This window comes from Ziziphus jujuba, chromosome 1 (assembly GCF_031755915.1).
Source record: "Ziziphus jujuba cultivar Dongzao chromosome 1, ASM3175591v1".
NCBI classification, from domain to species: Eukaryota; Viridiplantae; Streptophyta; class Magnoliopsida; order Rosales; family Rhamnaceae; genus Ziziphus; species Ziziphus jujuba.
The window spans coordinates 13,266,975-13,278,950 of NC_083379.1; the positions used below are offsets into that span (position 1 = coordinate 13,266,975).

General features: G+C 31.0%; 1 long non-coding RNA gene across 3 annotated transcripts; it reads left to right on the forward strand.

Annotated features, from left to right (window-relative positions):
- Window positions 1–537: 537 nt before the first annotated feature.
- Window positions 538–9,820, forward strand: LOC107418258 (uncharacterized). Of its 3 annotated transcripts, XR_009635912.1 has the most exons (6): window positions 538–1,740; window positions 1,900–2,014; window positions 3,149–3,587; window positions 3,709–3,828; window positions 6,137–7,219; window positions 9,586–9,820. It is a non-coding gene; the product is annotated as an uncharacterized LOC107418258 (long non-coding RNA). The 3 variants fall into 3 exon arrangements; XR_009635911.1 differs by having other exon boundaries at window positions 539–2,014; window positions 3,154–3,587; XR_009635910.1 differs by having other exon boundaries at window positions 540–2,014.
- The last annotated feature ends 2,156 nt before the right edge of the window (window positions 9,821–11,976 follow it).

Genomic DNA, 11,976 nt, shown 5'->3' on the forward strand with positions numbered 1-11,976 from the left:
ATAGTTTAGATTGAATTATTTTATTAAATAACTCGAAAATATAGATTAGATTATATTTTAATTTAAAACCGAATCAATTCAATCCATATCGACCCCTATATGTCAACCATCATAAAGTAGTTATCTAATATTAGGCATTAAGGAAAAACAAAAAAGAAGAAGAAGAAGAAGAAGAAGAAGAAGAAGAAAGGGGTGCCTATATTATGGCAGGAGACAGATATATATATATATATATATTTTTCCTTTCTTTTGCTGTGCCCCCTGGGCTTCCCTTCCCCCCAAGACTCAAACCAGCGTCCACTGGCCGGGATGTGATGCTCTGACCACTGAGCTCCCACGCGATTCAAAAAGACAACAGGAGACAGATGTTACTGTAGCAAATTTGTATAAACGTTCAGATTTTTATTGGGTCAACATATAATCATGTTTTCCGTTGTAAACCATTGGTAAGTATAACTAAACAAATATAACATAATAAATAAATAAATAACGGATCCCCAATAAATTAATTAATGGTGGTGGTATTAATGAACAAATTGACAAACAAGCAAAAATATATAATCAGTGTCTTTCTTTTACCGAAACGTCCACAGCATGCCACATTCTCTTTCAAACTGATATGAGACACCCAATTCCATTCCAAAAATTTCCGCCGGAATTCAGTCCAAATCCAACGACAAATGCATGGGGAAGTACAAAACATTTTAATAACAAGTCTCTGGAAGTAGAAAGGTCTCCTTACATTTACTGCTACTGACACCCACCACTATCAATTTCTTCTTCTTCTTCTTCTTCTTCAAGAAAGACACCCCCAAACCATCACTACGACCACCATCTTCTTCTTCTTCTTCACCGCAGCAAAAGAGAGATGGATTCAAGCCCATCAAAATGGACATCCCTCCCAGTCCACATGCTAGAAGAGATTACGAAGCGCTTAGACATTCGTACGTACATTCTCCACCTACGCGCCTCTTGGCGTCTTCAGTTCCTCTTCCACCCAAGAGCCTCCTCTGTAACCCTAATGGTTCACCTCTCAAACTTCCATTTCCAATCGATCCCAACAGCGACCTCCACAGCAATCGTAGAGGCCACCTCTTACTCAAAGAGAGCACCATCTACTGCCTCGAACCCTTGACCACGGAGATTTCATCCAGTACTACCAACTGCTGGTTTGTTAGGATTGAAGACGCTGACGACTCCCGAAAAGTTCTTTCAAGCATCTTCGCACCATCAACAAACGAAGATTCATAGGCTGCCCAATCAACAGGTTATCAATTTTGTTGGATTATAGGGTAAGGGAGGTAAGCAAAATGCATGATCTCGAATTTTTTGAAATTAGTGAAATCGACAGTAGTGAAATTGAATTCAATGATCTAAAATCTATTGAGATTGAGAAAGCTGTAGTGATTTGTAAGAACGACATTGAGTTCTTGGTCATGGCTATCCATAGTGGAAATTGGGAATTCGGAAAATGGGTGATGGTAAATGGGCGAAACTGCTGAGGAGAGAGGAGATTTTCCTTATGTAGACGTTGCGTTTCATAATGAAAAGTTTTATGCTATGGATGATATGGCGCCGACCATAGCAGTTGATCCATCATCTTTGGAAGTAACTCAAATAGTCAGCAATGAGCATTAATATAGAGGAGGTCCTGGGAGTAGTTGGTGAATTGGCTTGGGGAATTGTTTCTGGTTGATTTTGATTTTGAAGATTCTGATGATGAAGGCGGTGGCGGTGGAGGTAGGACTACAACCTCTTATTTAGAACTTTACCAATTTAGGACTAGGACGTCTCATTTAGAACTTTACAAGTTAAATAAAGATCATTTTGCTGGATTGAAGAAGAACTGTGTTTATTTCCCTCGTGGCTGCTTTAATGTTGGCAAAGATGATTTCCCAGGCTGGGATGTTGGCTTGCTTGACTTGGACGATGATTTTGCTCAGCCCCTGAAATCTGTTGTTTCTAAAATTTTTTGGCCTCCTCCAACCTGGCTCGAATAAAGACAAAATTGAAAGTAAGAATACTACCTTTTAATTATCAAGTTTGGTTTATTTGTTAATGCTTTAATACCTATGCTCCTTTTGTGTCTTTATTTAACTGTTCAGTAATTGTTTCATGAGTTCCTTTTCAATTAATTTATGTTGTTTGACATTCCAATGATTTGGTGATAGGATTGCCGAACCCAATTAAAAATGAATTGCCTGCTTAACTTTTTGGTCTTCTTTCAGAATTCATATTTGGTTACTCTTTTGTTTATGTGTCAGTGCCCTTCAGCTGTATCAATTTCCACATACTTAGACGTTGAACAACATATTCTGTTTTATGATGTGTAATATATATGTGTTTGATGTGTACGTTTTAATATATGCATGTATATGTTGTGTTTATATATACAGTATATATGTATGTATTTTATTTGTGTATGTGTATAACTGTGTATATATGTTTCATAGTTTCAACTATTGTTTATGTATATTTCTATTGTTTAGTTTCATTTTTTTTTTTCTTGGTGTTTGTGGTAATATAGAGATCGTGCATGCTTTTTTTGTTTTTTCATAACAGAGAGACCGTGCACGCTTGCTTTCTAGTTTAATTTTGCCTTTGGTAATTTCTATTAACTTGAGATGGAGGGATAGAGTTTTTACCCCTAAAAACAAAATAAACAACGATAGCTTAATTGGATTTTACCTGAGGGTAATTTTTGCTCACTCCTGATCCCACTCGGTAAGCCTTACTAGAAGCTCTCTTAAATGCTAATCTGTAATATATCAATTTCTTTTTTTCTTGCAACAATTTTTTAATTTTTGTTATTTTTCAAATTAAAAATATTATATATTTTTTGAGTTTTTATATAGGTTCTTTTTTAAAAAAATATGTATTAAAAAAAAAATAAAGCTTTGTCACTTAATAAGGTGGTTGGTTTTTTATTTATACTTTGTGTAATTTGTTTACTTATTCAAGTGTTAGCAGCAGCTAGAGTTTGTTAGGCATTTACATGAATTATAAAGTTTTTATTTTTCTTAAATAAAACATTAACTACAAAATTAAGGGAGAAAAAAATACAATTATAATTGTGTAGTTTTTTGTTGTTTTTTTATTTTTTATTTAAGTTTATAAATATTTAATATGTTTAACAAATTATGATTAGGAAAGTTGTCGTGGGTTTTAAGAATGAGAGTGAGTTTTGGGTCATGGCTATTTGTACTGGTGGGAAATTGGGAGTTTGGACAATGGGTGATAAGAAATGGGCAATAGTTGATGATGGGTGCGAAGATTTTCATTTTGAGGACATTGCTTTTCACAATGGAAGGTTTTATGCTGTGGATGACATGGGTTGGACTATGGCAATTCGTTCTTCATCTTTGGACGTTACTCAAATGGTCAGCAGTGGGCAGCGATATTTGGGGTTTCTTTAAGTACTTGGTGAATTCGCTTGGAGAGCTGTTTCTGATTGATCATCATGTAGATCTTGGTTATGGTTTCCCCATTGAAGATTGGGATGATGAAGGCACTGATCTCCTTATTTAGAACTTTACAAGTTTGATGAGAGACGCGATTTGATTTCTGTGAAGGACTTAGGAGAACAGGTAATGTTCGTGGGAGATGGTTGTTGCTTCTCTGTTTCAGCTAAAGATTTTGTTGGATTGAAGAAGAACTGCGTTTATTTCTCTAATGATCGCTTTGTTGGTGGTAAGGGACATTTCCCAGATTGGAAGGCTGGTTAGCTTGACTTGGAGAACGACAATGCTCAGCCCCTGAAATCTTTGTCGGATATTCTAAAATTTTCTGGCCTCCGCCAACCTAGCTCAGGCAAACACCGAATTGGAAGTAAGAATATTATCTTTTAATTATCAAGTTGTTGTTTAGTTGTTTTAATGCATTAATATCGTTGTGCCTTGTGAGTCTTTATATAATTGTATGCATGGGTTTCAATTAATTTATTTTGTGTGAAATTTCAATGGTTTGGTGATGGGATAGCAGAAGCCAATTATAGCTTTATAGGAACAATAACTTGCCTAAAAAATTGGCCGAACCATGCTTAACTTCTGGACTTGTTTGAGGGATTCATATTTGGATATTTTTTGTTTGTGCATCTTTGTCCTTTAGCTGTTTCTGATTTCTACGAACTTATGCCAATATATTTCTGTTTTATGTGAATGTTTAATGTGTATACAATTTTGAATATGAATGTATATGTCTGTGTATTTATATATATAGTATATATGTATGCGTACATTGTATTTGTATATGTGTGTAACTGTGTATTTATGTTTTATAATTTATACTATTGTTGAAAAGTATATACCTCACTGATTTCCCAAAATATAGGTTACCTGAGATTTCTTTTTGAGTGGATTGCTCCTTTGAATGATTCAAAATTGCTGTTTGGCTCCTTGCCTTTTTAATATTTGAGCTTCTTTTTTAGATAAGAATGTTTAAGCATTATAAATATACTGCCATATGGACAAGGATTGTAGGTTGTGTAAAATTTTCCTACTCTGATGTGTTTTATGATTGGTTCTGTGGTTGAGATATACTGTTATTGGAATCATTAGAAATTAAAACCTGTTTGCTATTATATAATTTGACTAATGAGACCCTCTACCTGAACTAAAAGTGATTAAAGTTGATTTCAGATGTATGATAATTACCTACAAACTAAATTATGAAAAAATCAATTTGTTTTTTTTTTTTTTTACCCCCATAGCAGTTAGTGAACTATGAACTACGTTTAGATTTTTAGTTATCATGAGTCATGTAGTGGTTTTAGTTAATAAATCTCTGTTTATTTATTCAGTTTCTATGACATTTTTATTTATTTATTTTTATTTTGGTGAAAACAGTTTCTATGGCTTGTATTATAATATATAAGAATCTCAAATAATATACACATTTTGTCCAGGCATGTAATGTCCATATGTTTATGTATGCAGTATATTTATATTTGTGTAACTATGTCTGTATGTTTTATACTTTCAACTATTGTTTATGCATATCTTCCCAACTAGGTATTTTGAAAAGTATATATCTTATGAATTTCCCAAAATAAGGGTTAGCTGAAGTTTCTTTTTTGGTGGATTGCTTCTTTGAATGATTCAAGATTGTAAATTATATATCTCTATGGGCTCCTTAGCTTTTTAATATTTGAACTTCTATTAGATAAGAATGTGTGAGCATTATAAATTTGCTGCCATTTGGATGAGGATTGTAGCTTTTTTATTTCAATTATAGAATGTTTAAGCATTATAAATATTGAAACGAGCTCATGTAAATTTCCTACTCTGATGTGCTTGATGATTGGTCTTGTGGTTCAAATATATTATTAATGGAATCATTAAAAGCCAAAACCTACTTGCTTTAATAAATTGATTAGTGAGCCTCTAAAACTGAACCTTTAGGCATTAAATTCAGTTTCAGATATTTGATAAATTACCATAGAAAGTTTGAGTAGTGAATTATGAACTGCTTTTAGATTTATGGTTTGTCATGAAACATGTAGTGGGTTAATAAGGGTTGATAAGTCTCTGTTTAATTATTAAGTTTCTGTGTCTTATATTATAATATATGAAATTCTCAATTTATAAACGCACTTCTTGTTTGTGCAAATTCTATTCCACTCATGCGTTTGTGCAACTTGCTGCAGTATTTTTGAACAATATCCCCTTATGGAGGAATGCTTGTGCTTTTAGTGATAGGATATTGAAGATTAATTGAATCTTGCAAAAGTAGTAGGTTTTAGTAATATATACTTCTGATACTTCTATGAATTCGAATTTTGTATTTGAGCATGAAAATTCCATATCTCCATGGGCAGAATGTTGCATAATGAATTTTATCACTTTGTTGTTTGCCAAAAAGAGACTTTATCACTCCATTTTTCATCCTTTTTTTTTTTTTTTTTTTTTTTTTAGCTTTTGTTTTTGTGTGTGAAATGGCCAGCTTAATGCCTATATCTCAACGATATCATATGAATATAGGAACATTTACATTAACGTTCCACAACACTAGTACTTTGCTTAGAATATTTGCAACTATTTTTCATGCATATATCTAGCATATGTAATTTTGCTTTTGTATGTTACTTAATTTGGTCCCTGTTTCTGTTTATTATCTTTCATCATCTTCTCTCTGGCAGCAAAACAGAGATGGATTCGACCACATCAAACTGGTCCACTCTCCGAACTGACATGCCTGAAGAGATTGCGAAGAGCTTAGACACTCATACAGAAATCCTCCATCTACACGCTGTCTATTCCTCTGGGTATTCTTCAGTCCCTCTTCTACCCGAAATCCTAACTCTCAAACTTTCATTTCCAATTGGTCCTGACAATAACAGCTTCCACCCCAAGCATAGAGGCCATTACTTTCTCAAAAAGAGCACCTTCTACTGCCTCGAACCATTGACGAGAAAGATTTCAAGTTCTACCAACAACAGCAACTGGTTTGTTAGGATTGAAGATGCCCATGACTCCAGGAAAGTGCGTTTCAAGGATCCTCTTTCCAAATTCACCATCAAGAAATTGGGTAAGATTGGTAGGCTACCCCATAGGGCTATCAACTTGTTGGATTATAAGGTAAGGGAGGTAGGGAAATCACATGGTCTCGTATTTGTTGATATTAGTAAAAATCGATGATAGTAAAAGTGAATTTAATGAGCTGAAATCTTTTGTGATTCTGAAAGTTGTCATGGGTTTTAAGAATGAGAGTGGGTTTTGGGTCATGGCTATCTATATTGGTGGGAAACTGGGGGGGTTTGGAAAATGGTGATGAGGAATGGGCAAAAGTTGATGATGGGTGTGGAGATTTTTGTTCTGTGGACATTGCTTTTCACAATAAAAGGTTTTATGCTGTGGATGACATGGGGCAGACTATAGCAATTGATCCTTCGTCTTTGGAAGTTACTCAAATGGTCAATTGTGGGAATTGATATATGGGTTTATATAAGTACATGGTGAATTTGCTAGGAGAGTTGTTTCTAAATAAGTGGGATCAGGTGATGTACGTGGGAGATGGTTGTTGCTTCTCTGTTTCTGCTGAAGATTTTCCTGGATTGAAGAAGAACTGGATTTATTTCTCTGATGATAGCTTCGTTGGTGGTAAGGGTCACTTCCCCAGTTGGAAGGCTGGTTTATTTGAGTTGGAGGACGATGTTGCTCAGCCCCTGAAATCTGTTGTTGGATATTCTAAAATTTTCTAAGTCTCCACCAGCCTGGCTCAGGTAAACACCAAATTGGAAGTAAGAATATTATCTTTTAATTTTCAAGTTGTGGTTTAGTTGTTAATGCATTAACATTGATGTGCCTAATGAGTCTTTCTTTAATTCTATGCGCATGATTTGCAATTAATTTATGTTGTTTGGCATTTCATTGGTTTAATGATTGGAGAGCAGAAGCCAATTATAGCTTTTTAGGAACAATAAATTACCTAATAAATTGGCTGAACCATGCTTAACTTTCTGGACTTGTTGAGGGATTCATATTTGGATACTTTTTGTTTGTGCATCTTTGTCTTTTAACTGTTTCCATAAACTGACACATTGGACAATATATTTCTGTTTGTGGAAATGTTCATTGTGTATACCTTTTTGAATATGCATGTATATGTCTATATGTTTATGTATACAGTATATATGTATGTTTATATTGTATTTGTACACGTCTGTAACTGTGTATTTATGTTTTATAATTTCAACTATTGTTTATATAGTATGTGTGTGTGTGTGTGTTCTGAAGTAGGTATTTCGAAAAGTTTATACCTCACTGATTTCCCAAAATATAGGTTACCTGAAATTTCTTTTTGAGTTGATTGCTTCCTTGAATGATTCAAAATTTCTGTTACTCCTTGCCTTTTTAATATTTGAGCTTCCGTTTTAGATAAGAATTTTTAAGCATTATAAATATACTGCCATATGGACGAGGATTGTAGCTTATGTAAATTTTTCCTACTCTGATGTGTTTTATGATTGGTCCTGTGGTTAAGATATCCTGTTATTTAGGAATCATTAGAAATTAAAATCTGTTTGCTGTTATATAAATTGACTAATGAGGCCCTACAACTGAGCTTTAAGTGATTAAAGTCGATCTCAGGTGTGTGATAAATTACCTACAAAGTAAATTATGAAAAAATCAATTTTTTTCCCATAGCAGTTTTGTAATGAACTATAAACTGCTTTTAAATTTTCTGTTATCATGAGTCATTAGTGGTTTTAGTAAGGGTTAATAAATTTCTGTTTATTTATTTATTTTTATTTTATTGAAAACTGTTTCTATGGCTTGTATTATAATATGAGAGTCTCAAATAACAGACACATTTTGTCTAGGCATGTAATGTCCATGTATTTATGTTTGCAATATATTTGTATGTGTGAAAATATATGTTTTATACTTTCAACTGTTGTTTATACATATCTTCCAGACAAGGTATTTTGAAAAGTATATATCTTATGATTTTCCAAAATAAGGGTTAGATAAAATTTCTTTTTTGGGTGGATTGCTTCTTTGAATGAATGGTGAGTGTAAATTATATCTTCCTGGGCTCCTTAGCCCTTTAATATTTGAGCTTCTATTAGATAAGAATGGTTAAGCATTATAAATATACTGCCATTTAGATGAGGATTATAACTTTTTTATTTCAATTATAGAATGTTTAAGCATTATAAATATTGTAACAAGCTTATGTATATTTCCCACTCTGATGTGTTTGATAATTGGTCTTGTGGTTAAGATATATTGTTAATAGAATCATTAGAAACCAAAACCTATTTGCTTTAATAAATTGATGAGTGAGCCCCTATAACTGAACCTTTAGGGATTAAAGTCAATTTCAGATATTTGATAAATTACCATAGAAGGTTCGGTTATCATGGATCATGTAGTGGGTTTAATGAGGGTTGATAAATCTCTGTTTAATTGTCCAGTGTCTGTGTCTTATATTGTAATAGATGAGATTCTCAATTTATAAACGCACTTATTGTTTGTGCAAATTCTAATTCCACTCATGCGTTCATGCAACTTGCCACAATTTTTTTTTTTTTTTTTAAAATTATTATGAAAGAATCCTTATGCTTTTAGTGATAGGATACTGAAGATAGTGGAAGCTTGCAAATGTAGTAGGCTATAATAATTTATACTTATGACACTTCTATAAAATTGAATTTTGTTTTTGAGCATGAAAGTTCCATATCTCTACTACTAAACTGCAATATTGTGTCCGAGAAATATTTTTTAAATTCCACCAAAGCCAAACTGTTCTACACCTTATAACTCTAAATTTCCAGACAGAATATTGCATAATGACATTATCACTTTTTTGTTGACCGAAAAAAGACTTTTTGTTTTCTTTTTGTGTGCCAAGGCCAGCTTAATGCCTATATCTCGACGATATCACATGATCATAGGAATATTTACATTAACGTGTGAGAATGCTTGTACTTTGGTTAGAATATTTGAAACTATTTTTATACATGTATCTTGCATATGTAATTTTACATTAGTACATTACTTAATTTGGTCCCTGTTTGTGTTTATCATCTTTCAAGAGCACTTTGTATGAACTTTTCTTCTTTTGTGAAATTTTCTTTTACAGGTAATCTATGCCAGAGGTTTATGCATGTGTCCAAACCTTTCGTCCAAGGAAGTTTCATCAGAAATAGCAATCTGATTAGCAGCTTGTTGTCTGTTTTGTTATGCAGCCTTTAGTTCTCTAGTTCGGATGATGTCTTCTCATATATTTGGTACTTAACTGATGGCGCTGCTGTTATGCTGAAATGGTATCTTTTTTGTATATTTTTCAGTTATGTGGAAATGGTAGTTTTTAGTTGTAGAGATTGTGCATGCTTGCATTTTGTGTTTGATCATTTCTTTTAACTTGAAAGAGGGAATACGTAATTTTTGCCTTGAATCAGAATAAAATCCAACAGCTTAATTGAATTTTGGACAGACTGGGGGTGTAAAATGAAAACAGCCTTTAATTCGGCTTTGGGATCATCTCGAAACTGTTGCATTTGATTAAATAATAGAACAAAGTAAAACAAAAATGGGGAAAAATAATAATAATAATAATAATAATAAATAAATAAATAAATAAAACGACAATAAAAATTGAGCTGTTATATATAATTAAATAAGATAATAACAAATGATCAAATAAAATGAAATAAATGGACAATAAAACCTCAGTGACTGTTAAAAGAAATTTTTTTTTGTTTTTGGGAAAAAAAAAAGGCCGTAAAGTCTAGGCTAATTTTTATATCTACAGAAATAAGCAAATCTATTATGGGCCTGCCTAATCAACTCATACGGTTCATTTTGAAGGCCTAAGCACAAGACAGAAACATAAAATAAAATTGTGAATAAATAGTAATTTTGTCAACAAGTTTCTTGGAAAATAATGTCAAATATTTTCTTTTATTTTGCAAACTCTGCAAATATACTTACGTTTATATTGCTATGAATATATATATATATATATATATATATATCCCTTCAGTTTACTGTATGCTAAGAGAAGAGGGTTCTATCCCGAGATGCAGCTAGACTCTTGTTCTTCCTCGTCAGCAGGCAATTTTATATAATGATTTTAACATTATAGGACAATGTGAGGTTTTTGGCACAATAAATAAAATTAAAAGAAAAAAAATACAAAAATACAAAAATTTAGTGGACAATAATGTAAAGTCTATTAGTTTGAAGATTAAAGTATAAAATATTTGATATCCAAAGAGGGAAAAGAGCTATTAATCCTAAAATTAGTGAACGGTATATATCCCATTGTTTTTATTTTTATTTTTTAAAAAAGATATAAAATATAAGATAAATACACAGAGTTCACATTTATCATAGCTTGTGTTAGAGAATTGTATATATGTGAGTTAAGCACTCTAAAACTTCTTCTTCTTTTTTTTTTTTTTTTTTGACAATTTTGAATGAATTTTAATGAATCATTATATCTTTTATAAAAATAAAAATAAAAGAGAGAAAAGAAAAGAAATTGATAAATAAAACAAAACAGAAATATTTGAGCATCAGTCCAAAACATTTCCACCCTGATTTTTTAGTGTTAAATTATATTAATCAAAACAAAATTTTCATTTAGATTATACCTATTTAGAAAAGGGAAAATCTTTTCATTTGTATTGCACATCTTAACCATTAAAAAGTCATGGAGATGAAAATTTTTAAAAAGTTTAAAATTTTAGCATCAATAAAAATATCGAAAGTATAAAATATGAAAATATTCATGCAAATATAAAAAATTATCCAATATCGATACAAATATATAAAAAATGATAGAAATTTATTTTAAAAATAAATTTTTTTATTAAAACTTTATGATTAACTTATTTAATTAATTTAGTATTAAATTGATTATAAAGATTATAACAATAGTAAATAGATAATATATTTTTCTTAAATCAATCGATTTATGATAAGCGTAAATAGTCATAAATATATGATTATTAATAAAAAATGTAAAAAAAATTACATATTTGATAAAACTATTTATTAATTAAGATATATAAAAAATAATTATTACAATTATATCATATTTTACAAATATCATTTCAATACCATATAGAATTTTTTATTGTTGAAAATTCGTAATTTCTTTTTTATTTTTATTTTAAGATTTGAAATATATAAACTAATTATTAAAAAATTATTTTTTTGATAATTTTGTATGCAATTATTAATATGCTAACTGTATCATCTTTTTTTTTTTAGAAAACTATATAAATCTTTAATTAAATGTAACTGTCCCTAATATAATCATTATTAGCTAATTGTTGAATGTGTGCACAATTATATTCTCTAATGGTTGATCTACATTCTAATATTTATACAAATATTAAATTTATTATTATCAAAAAATATAATAATAGATAGATAGATTTGTAATTTGTCACATCAAATTTTTTTTTCCCATAAAAATGAGATAAGTAGACTTGTTTGGTAAAATTTTAGATATTTTTTGTTA